The following is a 17,296-nucleotide window of genomic DNA, read 5'->3' as shown; positions in this document are numbered from 1 at the left end:
TCAGTCCATGACTGACTTAATTCGTGAATTTTGGTATTTCTGATCATCCCTGCACCCATCGTAAGCAAATAAGGGTGTGTATATATATATATATATATATATTTAAAAAAAAAAAAAGAAAAAGATAAATAAGGGTCAAATAAGGGTCAAATAAGGGTGAAAATAAGGGTCAAATAAACATTATTTCGTTTATATTCTGCATTGGGGATATGGTGGCAATGTGTATTTTCTGTAGCTACACCACTACTGTAATTCATACAACTACGCTACTGTCGACCACGCGTGATTTATGTTGAATTCTAAATCCGAAAGATACGTCCTGATGAACGTGTACATGACGCATGCGCAATCTCTCTCTTTTTTATTGCCATAATGACTGTACTTCTTCTCGAAGCAACAGGCCAATAACACCAGTTCGCGAATTTCCGTTCGAGTGCTCTACACTTCCCTCACGTGAAACTAAATATCGCCTAGGAGGCAATTGAACGGTAGCACGAGGTACACGGTGGTACTCCCGAGAGTAAAGTTTTAATATCAGAAGACAATTTCGATATGGCTCTTGGAGCAACGTACGAGTACTTTTATAAGTGGGCTGAAAAGTAAGTTTGTTTCATGAATTGTAGATCCGTTGTCCATGTTTTTTAACGTACAATAATAACTCGAAATTGCTTTAATTAATTCTTTCAGGAATTAAAGCAATTTCGAGTAAATATAATTGTTGAAGTTACACAATATTTTATGAAAAAGATTACCTAATATCAAGCTTCACGGTACTGGCTTTTTACCAACCTTTGGTCTGTTATCCTTATTAAATTTTTCAGTTTTACATCTTATTTATTTATCAGTCTTTCACTAAGATAATTTGTTGCCACGCGTCAAAGATTCATCTTCTTTGTACTGTAAATTGCACTTCCAATGCTGCCAGAGTGTTTTTTTTTTTAATCTAAACTTTGTACAAGAAGAGTAATTTGATATTGAAACCAGCTTGGCTTGTATAGAATTAAAAACAAAGCGAAAAGGATATTTTAAATGAATCAAGTAAGAAGCGTAGAGAGATTCTTTTCCTGTTTTTTTCTTTCTTTCATTTGTCTGTATTTATGCTTTATTATGTTTTAATATGTACTTTTATTCCTGGAAGATAAAGCATTTGGCAATCAACTGAAACATATTTATTTTATAAACTTTCCAAATAAGGATGGGAATGTCTGGGAATTATTAGTATTTTGCTAATAAAACATTGCTTGGATGTGAAAAACATTTCTCTATTAAAAAAAAAAAAAAGAAAAAGTTAGTTAATGGACGCAGTGTGTTACATTTCAACCGCGTTCGATTTTTTATTAAAGTAATTGATTTTTTTTTCTTTTATATACTCAATATAAATTATAAAGTGATACTCAATTTAAATTATAAGTTATAAATTATTATTTTGAATAAAGTTTCAATTTATTTCTATTATATTTTAGGTTAGTATTCCTTTTTATGATCTATCTTCTTCCATACTCCTCCTGATTTGTATCAAGTGTGTCCGGTATCCAGAGACCGTCCAGCAAGCCTATCTATCTTGAATTAATTAATCGACATAAATCAGCGCCACCTCATGAGCATTGTTATCAAGGTGGCGCTGCATAAATACGCGAAACCGGAAGTTGTGGATATGTGATAGTATCGCCTTTTTTTTTGTTTTTTTTTTGTGGAGACCACGTGGCAATCTAGTGTATCAGTGGGTTGCCAGGTTAAAAAAAAAAAGTTTTTTTTTAAGAGTGGTGGGGGGGGGGGTTCCTTTTGAAATTTTCGAGTAATGAAAAAAAAAAAAATACTGCCACTTCATTCATGTTTACTGGGAATGCAAAGATGCTTGCTCACAGGCGTTGAAATAGTAACACCCCTCCTCTCACATACTGTACACGTACGTCATACACCTGAGTATATGAGGTACATGTACATCGATATCGACAGTCATAGTTTATACAAAAGCGTTTTGGAAAAAGCTCATTGCTTTTTCGTCGCATCATCCTTTTCAGAACTAGTATTTTTTTAAAAAGAATCTTTGGTTATAACGACTTCCTAATGAATGAGTAGAATGCTATATTGCTTAATAAAGACACTACCATGATTTAAATTGAATAGACTTCAGCTGTGAAAGTTAAGCAGAACTTTTCAAGATATACCAACCTCTAAAGGGCGGCTCGTCCATAGGCACTGCAGTACCCCCAGCTATTTAAATCTAGATATAAATATACAGTGAACGGAGTTATATGAAATTTTGTGGAGAACAATGCAACGCAATGAATATTTTTATTAACAGAACCCGCGTATAGTATGCGCATCCTCTATTTCCAGTAATCATTTCAATAATAAACGAATAAAAACACGAAATCGTTTTCAACTTTGAAGTTTTATTAACCGTAGGCCTCGCTGTGCGCCAAGCAGTGACACATTTTGCATTCCAGTGAATATCTGGTAGTTGTTTGCTAACAACATATTGGCAACTTGCCAATATATATTTTTTATAGGTGAAACGAATCAAAGTCACTGAAAAGCGCGCAGTGCGGATTTCATCGTTGACTATGATGGGTGTATAGCCACAATGTTGGTGTATTTTTGTTATTCGCCCGAATTCCCATTATGTAACTAAACTATATATATATATATATCTTAGTTTATTTTTTAACTTTCATTTCCTCTTTTTATTTTATTATTTTTTTATTTTTTATTTTTATATATATATATATTTTTTTTTTTTTTTTTTTTTTTTAGGTCCTAGCCGCCGAAATCTCAGGAAATTAAGCGGCAGGACCTGCCAGAGTAAATCTTAGTCTACTGGTGTTTCCTGGTCTGCCTCCACGGGGCGAAAGTGGGGCAACGTTGGGCCTCAGTAGGGGTCCAGCGGCTAAACGACCAGATGAACAACGGTACATGACATTACACATATACAATATCCATACACTTTTAAATCTCTGGCATTTCCCAGCGAACTGGTTCACTCACAATGAAAGCAACGCGGAGATGGGGGAAACCCCTGGTGCCGTTTGACCCTAAACACACTTTACACTTTACACTTTACACTTTACTTTATGTAACTAAATAATATCAGTGTTAAGTCAATATTCAACAGTGTAATTATGTGATTACAGCTGAATTGCGAATTAAGCTTGTGTAAGTAAAACTATTTCTACTACACAATTTTGTGAAATTTGATTCGATCATGGCCTCCATGCTTCCCGATGAAGTAAATTGCGTGACAGTGAATAAACTTCAACATCTTAGATTTTCACATTTATCTTTCCAAGAAAAAAAAGCGATTAAAAAAGAAGCCCCCCCCCCCATACACCAATGATTCAAATTTCTCATCGGGGAATAAGTAATAATAAGAAATATATTGGCAGTTTTAAAACTGAATGGTACCAAAGGAAAAGTTAGCTTTGTGGTTGTGTATTTAAAAATGCATTGTTTTGTTTTCCATGTTTACTGTTTGGAGGTGACTTAACGTGGACAAAATGTGGCTTTACAAACAAACAGAATGAAAGAAAAAACTCTAAAACATGAGAGTTCGAAGAAACATATTGATAATGTGATTTCACTATTGCTTTTAGGAAGCGTAAATATCAAAGAACAGTTTAGTGAGGCCTACAGACTTTTGATCCGCAAACATAACAGAACAGTTAACAAGAATCGTGTGGTATTATCTAAAATAGTAGACTGCATTAAATTTTGTGGACAGTTTGAAATTCCTTTACGTGGACATGACGAAAAAGACGATTCTAAAAATCCAGGCGTATTCAGAGGATTAATAAATTTTGCCTTTACAGTAGATTCCAATTGCGCCTCCGTAGCCAGGTGGGAAGGAGCAGCAGTGCGTAGCACACGCTTCTTGATTAGACCGGGGTTCGAGCCCGTCACCACCAAATACGGAGGATGCGGAAAGGTCAGGGAATGACCACCGCATATTCCCGGAGCAATATGGCCTTAGTTGCTAATTCTCCTAAATAAATAACAAACAAACAGATTCCAATTTAAAGAACCATTTAGAAAGTAATGCAGCATTTAAAGTCATTTCAAAAACTATTCAGAATGATATTCTTGACTGTTTTAATTTCTCTTTTTATTTCATCCCGGCATATTTGCCGAGATGAAATAAAAAGAGAAATTAAAGAAGCTTCATTCGTAGCTGTCATGGCTGATGACAGCTACGAATTGTTCTGAGATATGAACTAAATGGAGACATTTTTGAGCGTTTTTGGGGTTTTTCACTCCGGGAAAACCAAACGGCAGACAGAATATCGAAGTGAATTCTAGATCAGTTAGACATAATCCTCGAAGGAAATACTCAAAAACTGGTTGCTCAGACATTTAATGGCGCAAGTTGATGAAATGCAAGAAAGGGAGAGTTCAAGCTAAAATAAAAGAAGTGGACAAAAATGCACATTTTATTCACTGCTATGCACACCAACTGAATCTGATGATGAGAAATGCAGCAATTAGTACTCGACATTCAAGAATATTCTTTTCGAACCTCATGTCATTATCAACATTTTTCTCGAGATCAGCACAGCGTCCCTCTATGCTCAGAAAGCATATGTGTTGCCCGACCTTCCCCTACAAGATGGAACTTCAATATACGCACCGTGAACAGCGTTTATGAAAATTTTGAATCCTTAAAAAAGTACCTTGAGGAACTACAATTTTTCTATCAGATAATGTCTCACGTGGAAGTTATTTATAATCAAATGCAATCTCGAGAAATTGAGGCAGTTAAAATGCATGAATATATAGGAAACTTTAAGAATGCCATTCTAAAAATCAGGAATTCAATGTACTGTGAAAATTCTTCAAAAACACTCATGATTGAAGCGAAGGAAGTATTCGACTATATAAGTGTTGGCATAGGTGAGAGATATTCTTTTACAAAGCAATTAATTGCTGCCAAATTGTTTAACAAGGAGAACTTTGTCATTTTTCGTAGGAAAATGCCCATGAAAGAGGTACGGGAGCCTACTGAGGCATATCCCATGATTGAAAGAGAAAAACTTCTTACAGAATTACAAGTTTTCTATAGCAGACATGATCTACACAATTATTGCAAATTAACCGACTTGCTGAAATTTATCTCAGAAAATAATCTAGCCGAAGTTCCTGGTGAACTTACAAAACTCAAAAAAGTTCTTTTGACCATTCCGATGACTACTTCAGAGCCTGATCGCTGCCATTCGACATTAAAAAGAATAAAAACATTTTTAAGGAGCACTATGAATCAGGAAAGGCTAAATGCTCAAGCAATGCTTTCAACAGAGAAAAGCTTGGTCAACATTGCACCAAACTTGAATGAAAAAGTTATTAATCTATTTTCAACAAATAAAAACCGAAGAATGGATTTTGTTTTTAAATAAAAGTTCAAGTCTGTTAATGGTAAATGTCTAGTTAATGTTTTGTAGTATTTTTAACGTGCTTATTATTATTACTGTGTATGTCTACATGTCTTATAACCAAGGCAATTTAATGTAACTTTAAGACGTAGCACCCTCAAACATCAGAGTCACGAGCCGCCACTGCAACCTCTTCAAATCTATGAAAACTCTGTTCTGTGAAACACACGAGTTTTGAACTGTCCTGCTTAGAACTATATGTTCAGTTCACAGAACATATAGCTCTAAGGGGATGAGTCTCTAAGGTGATCGTGGACTGGTGTTGTTGGTGGAGTCCCACAGGGTTCGGTGTTGGGTCCTCTGTTCTTTTGTGTATTTGTCAATGATGTTGATGGGGGTATATCGGGCTTGGTGTCGGAGTTTGCGGATGATGCAAATGTTGGCAGGGTTGTTAATGACAGTGATGGCAGTGTGCTGCTGCAGCAGGATCTGGATGATTTGGGCAGATGGGCTGGGAGGTGGCAACTTTAACCTTGACAAGTGCAAAGTGCTGCATGTGGGTAGAAGTAGCCCCAGAGAAACGTGCCAACTGTGTGGTACTACACTGAGGGTGGTGGAAAGTGAAAGAGACCTGGGAGTGATTGTGCAGTCAGATGTGAAGTTTTCTGAGCGATGCAGACGGGCTGCCGGGGCAGGTCGTGGGGTTTCGTCGGTGATATGTAGGAATTTTGCTAGCAGGGAAAGGGAGGTGATTGCCCCTCTGTATAAGGCAATGGTCGGGCCACGCCTTGAGTACAGGTCTGGAGGCCTCATTTTGGGAAGGATGTGGATTTGCTTGAGCGTGTGCAGAGAAGGGCAACAGGATTGGTGAGGAGAATGAAGGGGTCTTCTTGCCAAGAGAGGCTTGGGTTCTGCAAATTGCGGTGGCTGGAGACTATGCGCCTGCGCGGTGATCTGATTGAGGTGTGTAGGGCCTTGAATGGGTTGAGCATTGAGCACGCTGAGTTCTGTTGGGATCCTTCCACTTGTTCAGATTACGAGCCTGAGGGGGCATAGGTTCAAATTAAGAGGGGACAGATGTAGAATGGATGTGCGGAGGTTTGCCTTTGGCCGGCGGGTGGTTGATTGCTGGAACGAGCTTCCATCTGTCGTTGTGGGGGTTGATAGGTTGAATAGATTTAAGGAGGAACTGGACAGGCATTTGGAGGGAATGGTGTGATTTTTTTTTTTTTTTTTTTTTGTGGCTGATGCTGCATAAGCTCATGCACTTGCTTTCTTGCATCACATGCCACTACTACTACTCTCAAATTCAGAGAGCTTTATGGTCTGTGTTTTATTAAGTGTCACATTGTGACACACTTTTGTCTAAGTACCGTCTCTCGGTTGTACATGAAATTTGTTACTGATGATACCTCTTGTGATTATTATCAATCAAAGCTGGGGCGACAGGCAGGATGAATTAAGAATTTTTAATTATTATAAATAATAATTATTTCAATTATTACTAGCGGGCTTCGCCATCTGCTCGCCCACGCTTTTATGCGTAAAATGCAGAGGTATACCGAGTAAGTCAAATCTTTTCTATGTAAAAGACACATCTGTCGAAACGCACTGGTTGATATCTAATCAGGAAATGACTAATGTAGTTATTTACCTGTGAATTTGTAGTGCGCGGCATTCTCAAGGTCGAATAAATCTCAAGGTAAAACTCCAGAACGGAGTACACCCTCCAACGCGGTGGCAAGTAAAACAGTGGGAAAGAGTAGTTGACAAGTTGTGACCCCCATATTTCGACAAACGGACAGGAAACAAGCAGTGATTGGCAGAAGTCACTGTTTTCCTCGCCCACTGTCCTCCTAGGTTGATATGCCTAGGGTGTTTTTCTCCACATTTTCCGCTATTTTTAAATCGGGAACTCGTTTTTCCATTTTAAAACAGTGGGAGGGAGGGATAAACACCCTACCTAAGCTAAGCTGCTCCCCTCCTCGACGACACGAAACAATCAGAAAAGGGAGGTGACTTCACCTGTCAATTATCGCCGTCTTCCTCGCTTTCATCTAACTACCTGCCGATGTATACTATCCCGGACTTCAGCCAATATATATAACTATGTAATTATTAACCTGCGTTTACATAGGTCACTCAGGAAAAGGCCTTTTGCTTCGGGTTCTATAATAAATGAAGAATATTGTTGCATCCGAAAGAGCAGGACTAAAATATTTGACTGAAATATTTACAAACTATACAAATATTTAAAATATTTACAAATATACAATATTCATTAATACTGTATACAAAAAACATTAAAATTGAACATCAAATGTTAGACAGTGAATCACGTGCACGAGGTTGGTGAATGCAATGGAATCAGTTGTCAATAATTAATTGCATTTGTAGTGATGTAATTGCCTCTCCCTCTTCTCCCATTGGCTCAAATAAATAGGAAATAGGAGGAAAACATTTTTACTGTATAGATAAATATTTTATATTTTAATTATTTTAAATAATTAAAAAGGCCAAATATTTTTGTATCACGCGTGGCACTGTGCGAACTCTTTGCAACAATGAGAATTTGACATTGACCTGTCATGGTGTGAAAGTGAGGTCACGCTGTGACGTCATTAAAGCACTTGCTTATTGCGGCATTAGTCGATACAGGGCTTCCATTTTATATGAGTACAATGATTTATAATTATTTCAAAGAATTAGAGACTATCTTAATTTTTGTTCATATTCAGGTGTTTTTAATCATATTTCTACTGTTTGTTTATGAATTTTTTTTGTTTTTTTAGATTTTATTTTAAATTTGTGAAAAAAAAATTTTCTAAAGAGTATTAATAACCTAGAAGAGCACAAATTTCTTCAAGTGAAACAACATGGGCATGATAACATGCAGTGGCATCGATCAAACTCTTGGTAAATGCCCAGAATTTCAATTGAAAACTTCTCTTGGGTTCGGCCTTCTTTTAGTTCGTGATATAATTAAGGTTGGAGTTGCTGCATCATAGATAATTAATGCCAGGGTATTTTTTCACAAAAAAAGAAAAAAAAAAAAAATGCAAATGATTTTTTTCCTGGGCGGAATTAAAAATGTGAACAATGAAACTTTTTATAGTTATTGATTAGAAACAGTGAATATTTTATCAAAATTTTTATTGTCAAAATATTGTAAAAGTAATAATAATGCTCTCTTATTAATAACTGCAATTATCAGCAGTGAGGTGAACGTGTCTATAGCCAATTTGGGGAGAATAATAATAATCATAATTATTATTATTATTTTAACTATCCCCGGGTGTAACCCATATCTGAGAAGAGAAAAACCCTCCACCTGAGATTGGCTAATCACGGCCTCGATTGAACAAAACTTTAGAAATTCCTGCAGCGGTCGACGGGATTCGAACCAGAACCTCTCCAAACGAATGAGAAGTGATGACACCACTTTATTGTCAAAGAGGACAATTCGGCGGGAATCCCGGAAATACGGCAACCTGGTTACACTTTTGGCCGCAGCAATATATCTTCTTCTTCTTCTTGGAATTCTCCGCTATATCAACAGTTATCCTCTTTTTTTCTAATAATTTAATTTTGTTCCTTCACTCTTTTCTGTCTTCTTAGTCTCCATTTGGACACTGTCATAAGCGTTTTCGTTTGCCACACTCACCCCCTCCATCCATGTGTTTCTAGGTCTTCCTCTCCTTTTCCTTCTAGGGAGTATCCATTCCATTGCTTTTTTAGGTAATCTCTCTTCCCTCATTCACATAATATGTCCATACCATTCTAATCTTTTTTGTTCAATTTTGTCGATGATGTTTATTTGAGCGTCCATTGCTTTTCTTATGTCTTCATTCCTAATTCTTTCTAGTTTAGATCTTCCGACTGACCTCAAAAAATCAATATCGACAGCTGGCAATTTCTTCCTTTGCCTTTCCTTTATAGTCCAAATCTCAGATCCATATAGTAAGATACTCTGAAAAACTGAATTATATAGTAATCGTTTGGTTTTTGGGAGAATGTTATTGCTCCATAATATTGGATTGAACATTCCCAAGACCTTTCTTCCCTCATTAATTCTCCTTGTAACCTCATCTGCAGATGAACCATCCGTCTGCACAATAACTGCTAGATATTTAAACTGCTTCACATTCTTTACCTCTGCTCCATTTACACTCAAAATGTCCCCTGTTGAATTCATATATTCCGTCTTATTAAAACTTATTGTCAAACCCCATTGTCTATATTGTTCCAATAGCTTTCTGCACATATAGTTAGCATCCTGCGCAATCAGTACCTAGTCATCTGCGAACAAAAGGTTTGAAAGGTAGATGTTTTGAGCCACACACACAATCCCATTGGTTTGCATCTTTGGGACCAAGTCTTCAGAGTCACTTCCAGGTAAAACTTGAATAACGTTGAGGATAAACAGCATCCCTGTAGCAAAACTTTTGTTGTTTTAAATTTCCTTGATATTTCTGACTGAATTTTAATGCAGCAAGTGTTATTTTTGTATATTTTTCTTATGTCGACCAGCGGTTGTCGTATTGATATTTTTCCCATGGCACTCCACAGCCTCTTTTTTTGCGGACACTGTCATAAGCCTTTTCCAAGTCAATAAACACTTAATCTATATCCTGTCCAGTAGCTTGGCATTTTTCCAGGATCTGCTTGACCGTGAATAAATGGTCAATACAGGACCGTCCAGCTGTAAATCCACACTGCTCCTTCGAATTTCTTTCTCTAGTTTAGTTTTCAGTATCCCACTAAAAAGCTTTGCAATTGGGTTTAAAACACAGATTCCTCTGTAGTTTGAGCAATTTCTTCTATCCCCTTTCTTAAACGCAGAAGTGATGTCATCCCTGATGGTATTTCTTCTCACTCGTGAGCAGTGAGATGATTTTTCCTCCTTCGTGTTTTAGCAGCTCCATATTCATTCCTACAGGTCCAGATGCCTTTCCATTTATTTACAGAAATATATTACAAAGTTAAAATACTGTACTTTCACCGATAACAAAGAGACGAACGTTGATTTTTTTGTCGCGTGAAACGAGATAAGAACATGACACTCCTTATATGTACATATTAAATATCTTCTGTGAAATTAAGCACGTACAACTGCGCACTTTGTTTCTAAACTTCTGTCTTGTATTTAAAATGGGTAAGAATGGTTGATTTTTGTTACCATCCTCCCTCGCTTGCATGGTGTGTTGAGGGCAGAATTTTGTTACGAAAAAAGCTTATAATTTAACACTCCAATCAAGTATTTGTACAATTGAAAATATAAAAACAAAACTAGTTCCAGAAAATTGCTCGCGTTTAGACCACCCATTAATGTAACACAAAACTACATTGAGAAAATGATACGGTAAGTTTACATGTTCGTCCATATCAGCGATGTACGCATAACTTGTGTTGCAAGCGCATTTCAAGAGGACAAGATAAGATAATGCAAAGTTAAAAATATTCACTTTTGAGGTGTAATTTACGGATGAGTCAAATGTGAAGCTTTTCGAATTTCTGTCGGTTGTAAATTTAAAAAGTCACATCTTTCCACAAAACAAAAACTGGATAAGGACACACACACACGCACTACAATGGCGGAGTTGAACTAACGTTCTAGGAGCCGCCCTATCCTAAAACATTACAATTAGGCCAAGCGTTTGATTAGGTGAGGTGACGCCCTACACACCATTAAGAGCTCAGATTGTGTTGTTGGCTACGCAAGCTTCGCAACACGATTATTGTTTTGAACAGGGCCGTGCAAAGGTACTTCGGGACCAGGATGCCAAAGGGCTTAAGGGGCCTCGTTCATTTATGTTGAAACTTTGATGGCTCCCTAGATCGGTGGCTTTGGTGCGGCGCATCCAATGCACCCTCATTTGCACGGTCCTGGTTTTGAATAGTTTGATATTAACGCTCCTCATTTGCCTTCCTTTCTCACTCTCCCCGCCTGTACCTTAACTGGAAAGCGATTCGGTCTATTCAACTTTAGTAAGTATGATTACCTAGTTTTAAAGTTACGCAAAAGTCGGTCAAGTTGCGTGCCACTTCTACTGTCATCCAACTTAGCGTTGGGGGCCGAAATCGGTGATAATGATAGCGTAGCTCTCTTGCTAAGCGTGCTTTTTCGTGCGTGAAAGAAAGCATTTATTTGATCTACTAACGGATTGTAATTTTTGAATGGTACGTGTTTTGGCAATTGATTTTTATTTTATTATGAATAAGCCATTATTATCATTACTGAACATTCTGCGTGAGAGTTTTGGTGCATATGATCTTCATGGGAGCTACTACGCATATCAGTAGATATCAATCAACTGATATGATACGATAGAAATTTAAAATAAACTGTGTTTTTACTTTCCTTTTTAAGTGTGAGTTAACAGTTTGGAAGGAATTTCCATTTATAATGGCATTAAAGGAAATGAAATGTTTCTGAGTTTACAGGGCCGGCTAAATCATTATATAAAGATAGAATGTTCAATGGCCACGGGTGACTTTCCAACTTTGAGCGTCAAAACACGATATTGACTCTCCAGACACAATTTTTAATTCATTTTCATTATGCAGTCATCTCTGTCATCTAACGAAAAAAAGTGTCACTGGAAAGCCAACGAGAAAGTACCGTATTTCCGAAGCTTGGCCTTGTTCAGATTTTGGATGAGTTGTCATCCTTCGGTGAGTTTTCACATTCGGTGACATTTCACAGCCAATAAAATTTACTTGAATATATATTTATTAAAAAAAAAAGAAAGCAGAAAACCTTTTTACATGTGAAGACAACTGATTTTGCAATTGCCTTATAAGGTACGATGTTTTTGTTGTTGTTCTTTTCCTCAGACGCCTTGTATATTTGTTCCATGTGAACTTTGCAGCATTATAAGCGAATTTTACCATTTTTATCAATCTTATTTTATTAATTACTTCTAAACCGATAAAATTTCGTTATCGAAGAGTGTACTTGATATAAATGTCCAGTTTCATATAATTTTACTTCCAGAATGAATATGAGTATCTCTAGGGGTCAATTCTGTCACGTGGTATCTTTTTAGCTGAGTAAAAAGATATTAATTTAAAAATAACTACCTTTTTGATTCATTTCTTTTTCTCTCAGGTACTACTGCAACTTTCTGTTCGCCTTAAAAATCCCATTGAAGTACGTACTGTACCTTCAATATTTTTAAAAATCCTTTTCCTTTATCTCTGGTTTCACTTGTGTACAGTCGATGTTTGTAAAATTTTATGAATTTAGTCGTATATGTGTTGGACTAAATTTGGTTTAAAAATATTTATGTAGTGCACCTTTTATCTATGGAGATTTACAGTGGAAATTCATTCCAGTTAGCATTTAATTGGTTGGTTTGTTAAAATAAATAAACCTGTTGAGCCCTTAGCAGTGGGGGAAATGTTCTGTTTCCGTTGTAAAAATAAGTTTGCCCTAGGTAGCCGAGTACTCAGTATATATATCTACTCTGATATTCCCTGTCAGACACTTCAGAATAATTTGGAATTTCTTCTTTTCAATGTTTTCTGGTTTAAAATCTCTCTCTCTCTCTCTCTCTCTCTCTCTCTCTCTCTCTCTCTCTCTCTCTACCTAATTCTGCAAAATTCGCGTGCTACCTCTATCGTTCTCCCATCTCCACTAATCACCTGGAGTTCTTCTTTGACTTTTTATCTTTGAAACTCGACTTTCTCCGGTTCAGTTTTTTTGACGGTGAGATAATTTTCATTGTCGATTTTAACATTAATAAATTCAGCTGCCTTCAGTTTTCTAGTCACATGGACCCAGCTGGTCGAGATGATGAAGCTTTTGCAATTACCAGTGACCTCGCACAGATTGTTCATTTTCTTACCAGAATACCAGACAGTCCTAACCATAGAGCCAACATCCTTTATCTTTTTCTCACAAACAACCCTTCCAACTACACAGTCGAGGTGAGTGGTCCACTAGGCAACTCAGATCACGATTAGGTGGAGCCTTTCTTTCATGCCATTCTCAGCCTTGTGTTGTTTGACATTACAAGAATGCAAAATGGGATGATCTGCGAGATTTTTGTTCTTCTTTTCCTTGGTCCGATTACTGTTTTAAATCTTCTGATGTAAATGTTTGCTTAGATCATGTCAGTGAAATTATTCTTGTAGAGATAAAATCCTTTATTGCACATTCCACCTTAAAATCTTGTCTTGTTTATACTCCTGCACGACCACCAAGTCAGAGGAGTTTACAATAAATCATGAATAGAAGACTTAATCGTCCTCTATCCAAACCTTGGTTTCCAGTAAGTGTGCTAAGCCTGTTCAACGTAATGTTGCATATCGGAATTGGCTTGTATCCAAATCTCCAGGTTTATTTCGTGCCTACACCAAACCTCTCAACAGTTTTAAAGCAGTTATTAATCAGTCGAAACTAGATATTGAAAAGGTTAAGAGAAGAAAACTTGCTTCTTCTCCAAACGGTAGTCGAGCATTTCGGTCTCTTGCAAAAGCAATCAGCCGCAACTTTGCCCATTTGTACTCCTCCTCTGTTAAAACTTAATAGTTCTATTGCCAGCACAGCTAAAGATAAAGTTAACTTACTAGTATCCTGCTTTTCTCCTAACTCTTGTATTGACGATCTTGTTAAATCACCTCCTACCATTCCAAGTATACTCCACTTGATACCGCCTATGGCCTTCCATCAAAATGATATCAGAAGAGTTTTGAACAATCTTGATGCCAAGATTGTTCAAAAACTTCAGGTCCTAATGGTATTTCCCAAATTGTTCTAAAAACCTATGTTCGTGAGAGCTTACTCCTGTTCTGCTTTTAGACTTTTTATACATTTTTATTCGACTGCGGTTTTTCTTTTTGCTTAGAAATTTGGTCATATTCAGCCAATTACTAAAAAGAATGACAGATCTCTTACGTCACATTATTGACTCATTGCACTTACCTCTTCTCTTTTCAAAGTAGAGACATCCATTATCCGCCTACTCCTAAACTATCTTAACTTTCCATATGATCAATGGTCGCTAATATGGATTCCGTTAGTGTCAATCTACTGGTGATATATTGGCTTATGTTACCCATCTCGAACAAATTCATTGGAAACGTTTAGCGAAACTCAAGTTGCTGTTCGCATTTCTAGGGCTTTTGATTATTTGCCATAACATGCTTCTTAATAAGTTTCCATTGCAGATTTTTTTTTTTTTTTTTTTGCAATCTTATCGCTAATTGCGGGTAATGGTAGATGGCTGTCTTTCTTTTAACTTCTCCACTAATGCTACAGCTCCACAAAGTTCTCTTATTTCTCCCGCTCTTTTCCTCTTGTATATTAATGCCTTGCTTCCATTCACGAAAAATCCTATCCATAGTGGTGCTGATAATAGCAGATTGCATTTCCACTCTCCAGTTTGAGAAACCTTGCCCTGCACAAACAGCTTCAACAGTTCCTTAAATGCGCATCTCTAAGTAATTCATATATGTCTTATATCTCGCAAAAAGGATGGTGCTATGTTTATCTTCGACGATACTAAGATTTCTAGACAAGATCGTGCATCCATATTAGGGATTATCCTGACTCCTAATCACTTGTGGCATAAACACATCATAAATATTTCTTCCTCTGCATCTAAAAAACTTGGTTTTCTCCATCGCTCTCGGCGTTATATTTCTTCTGAACTGCTATCCACTCTTTACAAAAAACTCAGATCCGCCATACCACGGAATATTGTTTCCACATCTGGAATAGTGGTTTCTCAACCTCTCTGTCTCTCTCTCTCAGACTTCTAAACTCCATTCAAAAGAGGGTAGTTAGTTTAATTAATGACCCATCTTTTGCAAAATCTGTCTCTCTCTCTCTGTCTCATCGCCGTTCTCTTTCTGCTGCATGCCTTTTCAGTAGATATTTCCATGGGCACTGTTCTGAATTGGTTTCTGTATCTCCACTCTTTCTTCCAGACCAATCCGAACACGTGCTGCAGCTAGTCAACATTCATTTACCGTCTTACTTCAAACTCATTGGACCAATTTTCTCCTTTATTCCTTCAACTTCCGTTTTCTGGAACAACCTCCCTTCACATGTATTTGCTGAAAATTATAATCTACGGAAAGTCTAATGTGAACAAGTGTCTTCTTTCATCTTCTCCACCTTCAATCCACGCACGGTACTAAGTACTGTAAGTTCTAATACTTTTCTTGTTTTTGGGGGTTTCATTAAAAAAAAAAAGGAAGTTCCATACTGCATAAACTGTCTATTGGATTCATTATATGAGTATGTTTGATTTTGCTAGATTTCCGTCCATCTGGGGGAAGTCATAATTTTTCCTCTTTTAGACGTTTGTCAATACCGTTATCCTTCATTATGCCTCATAAATATGAAACACATTATTATTATTATGAAAACAATGAATATTATAATTATGAAAATCATTTCTCACGAAAGTGTTGAATTGATATCTCTTAATTGCTTCAACTTTATATATTTCGATTTCAGGCATAACTTTTATGTAATAACATAGTGTTATACGTAATCAAACTGCATTCTGTTAGAGGATAAAAGCCGGTAAAATGCAGAAAAATGAAATAAAATAAAAAACGAATTAGAGCTCGACTTTCAAGACCTGTAGAAATGGGACAATTCGTATTCATCAGGCATTTCTTTCTTTCTTTTTTTCCGACCTGATATGCCGCATTTCGTCCAGTACGCTCTTCCGTGTTTTCCCCTTCGATCTATCAGACTGGCAAAGCTTCCTGTATAGACTGGCTAACGTCATTGGCAGTCCAGTTCTCTTCTTGCTGCCATTACTCTCAGCTCTCTCTCTCTCTCTCTCTCTCTCTCTCTCTCTCTCTCGAAAGATGTACTTTGACCGAAGAGCACCTTCAATCGTGAGGCTAGTAAATGAACCGCACATCGATCAACCGCTTGGTTGATTGGGGATTTTGACACATCGGTTGCGCCAGTTAATTTGGTATGCTATATTTATTAGTATTTTGTTTGCACACGTATTTGTGTGTTTACGGGCTGGTTTGCATATTATGAGATTTGAAAAACCCGGAATAACTGGTGGAGAAGGAGACGCAACTCGTCCTCCGGAGTTGCAGTTTGGCCTTGAACCACATCAGAATATTTATCTTGCAGAGCAGTAGACCGTAGCCTTTCTGGACTTTAGTATTAGACGTCGGATTTCTTAATAAGTTGTTTTTGAGAGCGATAGATTTCCTATCTCTTATCCAAAGTATTATGACAGTTTTTTTTTTTTTTTTTTTTGTAGTTTTAAATAAAATAAATTTTCTGTTTACACACCGAGAGGACTACATAAGTATCAGAGAAGTTCACAAGATAAAGAGAAAATAGAAGAGCATTATATCGTATTTAATGGTCATGCTGACTTGAACTGCAGTCATTCGAAGTGCGTGCGCTCTGGTATCCTAGCTCTTGACCATTCGGATAAGTAGTGACTGTTTTTCATTTCATTAGCTCAATATGCTATATTGGGGGATAGGACACGTGTTGTGTTTTATACAGGAACATTACAGCTGTGTAAAATGGTGTAATGATCAGAGTGCTATGTTTATGTTGTTTTTGATCCCTTTGCTACCAGGAAACAGCGAACTCTAGGGAGTTCGCTGTTTCCTGGTAGCAAAGGGATTTGTGTATATTATGCTACGAGTGGCAGGCCACAACTTTACGCGTACGGTCCTACCAAGGACTAATGAGACTAATGGACTAATGAGACTAATGGACTAATGTACCTGGGACTAATGAGATCCCGTACTCATAAAAAGGCAGGGGCTAAACAGTGCCAGCAAGTACCGTGCCATCAAATACCCAATCTGATAGCACCAGCAGAGAATCCTACCAAGGACTAATGAGACTAATGGACTAATGTACCTGGGACTAATGAGATCCCGTACTCATAGAAAGGCAGGGACTAAACAGTGCCAGCAAGTACCGT

The 17,296-nt window shown here is 37.1% G+C and overlaps 1 protein-coding gene across 1 annotated transcript in view; it reads left to right on the top strand.

Annotated features, from left to right (window-relative positions):
* The first annotated feature begins 585 nt into the window (after nt 1–585).
* Nucleotides 586–17,296, top strand: part of LOC150079015 (tetratricopeptide repeat protein 39B-like) — a 358,313-nt gene continuing 341,602 nt past the window's right edge. Inside the window, exon 1 of the mRNA XM_090382637.1 lies at nt 586–599. The gene's annotated coding sequence lies outside the window, so the exon portion shown is untranslated. The remainder of the gene's footprint in view (nt 600–17,296) is intronic.

The sequence above is a fragment of the Mastigoproctus giganteus genome, chromosome 10, assembly GCF_048544385.1.
Source record: "Mastigoproctus giganteus isolate SK-2022 chromosome 10, ASM4854438v1, whole genome shotgun sequence".
In the NCBI taxonomy this organism is placed as follows: Eukaryota; Metazoa; Arthropoda; class Arachnida; order Uropygi; family Thelyphonidae; genus Mastigoproctus; species Mastigoproctus giganteus.
The sequence above is the reverse complement of the archived record's forward strand: the minus strand, read 5'-3'. Positions and strand labels throughout refer to the sequence as shown.